Source organism: Tupaia chinensis, unplaced genomic scaffold, assembly GCF_000334495.1.
Source record: "Tupaia chinensis unplaced genomic scaffold, TupChi_1.0 Scaffold000671_1, whole genome shotgun sequence".
In the NCBI taxonomy this organism is placed as follows: domain Eukaryota; kingdom Metazoa; phylum Chordata; class Mammalia; order Scandentia; family Tupaiidae; genus Tupaia; species Tupaia belangeri.
In genome coordinates this window covers 4905120-4908285 of record NW_006160193.1, presented here as the reverse complement: position 1 = coordinate 4908285, position 3166 = coordinate 4905120, and the positions used below count along the sequence as shown (strand labels likewise).

General features: G+C 54.9%; 2 non-coding genes across 2 annotated transcripts; both read right to left on the bottom strand.

Moving 5' to 3' along the window:
• Window positions 1–541: 541 nt before the first annotated feature.
• On the bottom strand, window positions 542–601 carry MIR539 (microRNA mir-539). The gene has a single exon (NR_129394.1). It is a non-coding gene; the product is annotated as a microRNA mir-539 (primary transcript).
• Window positions 602–1874: 1273 nt separating this feature from the next.
• On the bottom strand, window positions 1875–1937 carry MIR381 (microRNA mir-381). Its single transcript, NR_129454.1, has one exon. It is a non-coding gene; the product is annotated as a microRNA mir-381 (primary transcript).
• Window positions 1938–3166: the final 1229 nt, after the last annotated feature.

Genomic DNA, 3166 nt, shown 5'->3' with positions numbered 1-3166 from the left:
ATGAGCACATTTGCATACTAAAACAACGGCTGTCCGATATTAACCATCATGAATATAGAGACCATTCTACAGACAGCCATTCTTTAAGCACCAAAGAACTGCACCATCAAGAATAGCTCAGCATCTTCTCCAAAGTTGATGTCTCTTGCAGAACGTTCTTCTCTGGTGGTCTGGACAGTGAAGGTTAGCAAGTCAGCTTCCCACGCTGAGAATCAAACACATGCTTGAGGATCAGTCATACTCTCAGGCAGGGGAGGAGTGCTGGCCCAAGAGACCTGTCTCCAATGGTGGTTTCATGCCCAAGAATTGCCTCCAAGAAGCAGGACTCAATGTGTCACCTTAGCACACTCCACCACCAATGAGACCTTAGCAGCACCCCTGTCAGGGTCCTGAGGTTAGTACAGAGGTGCACCTGGCCATGAACCAGGTGCTTCTCATCCCCACCCAAACATGGGTCCCCAGGAGGGGCTCACACCTGCCTCTCTCTATTGAACTTGTCATGGCATCCATGAAGTCCACTGAGGCAGGATTTGATACTCAAAAAGAAATTGTCCTTGTATGATTCATCATAAATAAAGCGAACACACCGAGGACAATCTCTCCTCGAGTATGAAACATCAGCATGGACAGGACCAGCACCTCCGGGTCTTTGACTTGAGGCTGGATGGAGTCTGCAATGCAGCAGACCCAGTCTCACACGCAGGCAGACATACACACATGTACACACATGCATGATGCATGCACCCTGGATGGCCTCTCTTCAAGCACCAGGGAAGCAAGATGCCATATAATCTGCTCCTCACCCGGCCTGATATCCCACTCAGGTCCTTCAGAGGGTGGAGAGTGGCAGATGTCAAGAATCCAGGGACCGTTCTCCTTAAGCGAAGCAGGTGTTCTCAGTGGCCCTGTTGACCCCACTGGACTTGGCATTGTGTTCCAGAAGGCATCACAGAATGGCTTAGCTGCTGAGCATTGAGAGCCTTAGAGGCCCCATCACAAACACAGCGTGAGCTCTGGCTCCATGAGCCATTCACATACCTGAGAGAAACTTGACTTCCACGTCTCAACACCATACAGAAATCCAAGGAGAGAGTTTAAGAATACACCAGCATCAATAACCACAGTCTCCTGGTGCGCGAGAGTCACAGCAAAGACCTATGACCTAAGCCACGTACAGGTCACCCCAGCAGCCCCACGAGGTAGCCACCGGCACAATTCCCATCCGACATGTGAGACAGCAGGGAGGACGCGATGAAATCCTTGCCCACGGCTGCACCTTAGTACACAGCAGAGGTGGGATCCAGACAGAGAAGTCGGGCTCCAGAGTCTGCGCTCTTGATACTGAAAAAGTGGATGACCCTGTACGATTCGACATGAGTAAAACGAACAGGACAGGGATAACCACTCTCCAAGTACCAAAGGTTAGCACGGGAAAGAAGGCCACTGCCTTGGGTGGACTTGGTATGTCTTCAAGGTGGGGTCCTGGGGACGAATTAAATGCTGAGGGTTAGTGGACTGGCTCACGCATGCCGAGCACGACAGACACACTCTCGTACCGAACAACAGCGATGAGCAAACTGCAGCCCCGCTCCAAAGGCAGCCTGGGCGCCGGTGCAGCCAGCGCCTGCCTGCCGGAAGTCAGATCCCCAGGCCACTCACACAGCTCATGCTTTGGGGCCCACCCACATCCAGGCAGGAGATGCTGCTGCCTTCCTTAAAGGTAGGCCTAAGCTGTGGGTCCTAAGTCATCCCTGCTAAGTGGTGACCCAGCAGGGACTGGCCGCACACAGAACGGACAGGCACGGTTATGCATGCAGGCACGTACCGCATCCCTCGCTGAGTGTGGCCTGGGTCCAAGGCAAGGTTTGATACTCACAGAGAGCTTGCCCTTGTATATTCTATGTCAATGAACCGAACATACAAAGGGCAACCTCGCTCTAAGTACCAAACAGTAACAGGGGGCAGGCTCCTCCCTGTCATTCACAGGGCCGGCCTCATCTCCCGGGATTCATCCTAGGGAGGGATGGCAGACGAGACGCAGGATCAGCAGACCAGGAGGCGAGCACCACCTGCCACGCATATGCCCTCTGGTCAGCTCTCCATCCCGGGAGCCCAGGAAGGGGTCTTGTTCCCGGGTATCCCTCAGGATCTTGACTAGTTCCTGACAAGGAGCTTGACCCTACAGGCCTTACAGCCCCCACACAGGGTTCAGCTTCCAACCTACAGGAAGTCCCTGGAAGTGGAATCACCTCTTCCCCAGCATGAGCACCTCCTCCAGGAAGTTCTCCTAATGATGCACTGGACACCAAAGGCAAGGGACCTGGGCCAAGTTACCTGGCAGATAAAGCAAAGGCCCTGTGGTCACCATCTCGTCACACCTACCTCCCGTAAAGGTGATGACATGAATGTCACTCCCAGCACCTGCCCTGGTCACGTCCCAGAGACTGGCATCAGGCATGCAAGCCGTGCTAGGAAAGGGTGGGCAATGAGCAGGAGTCGTCCCCATGTGCCACCGAGCAAGGGAGAGGCAGACCCAGGTCCCCACAGCGGCCTCCACCAGAGACGGCCCTCAAGTCAGGAGCAGGAACTGACTGCTCAGCTGAGCAGGTGCTCAGCGGTCACCCGGGGGACAGCTCACCTCTCTCCTCCTCGACAGGACACGTGTTCCTCAGGCTGAGCGGCTGGAGCGCGGCTTTCCTGACGCCAGCCTCAGACCTGTGGCCCCTCAGCAATCAGTGTGAAACGTGGACAGTCACGCAGGGCCAGAGCTGGGGAAATGTTCCAGCCCTCCTCCAGATGCTGTCCTAAGGTGGAGTGGACACTGGCAGTCAGTGAACTGGGGTGCACAGTCAGCAGGGGCCGGGGACCCTCCAACTTCCAACACCCAGGTACCTGGTACAGGGCGGATGGTACCCTCTGCTCTTCCCTGGAGCTGGCCTTTCTGTGCAGAACATCACCTGGGCAAGACTTGAATCACAAATGACAAACAGGAAGAACTCTAACACATTCGTCACAGGGACGATACCTGCCCCGAGCCTCTTCCCAAAGGCTGAAGCCTCCTCCCGGAAGTGCTCCTGAGGTTGGCTCATCAGCATTAACTCATCAATGACCCAAAGTGGTTTGCCCACAGTCACTCACTGTTACTCCTGAAGGGGTCCGGCATCAA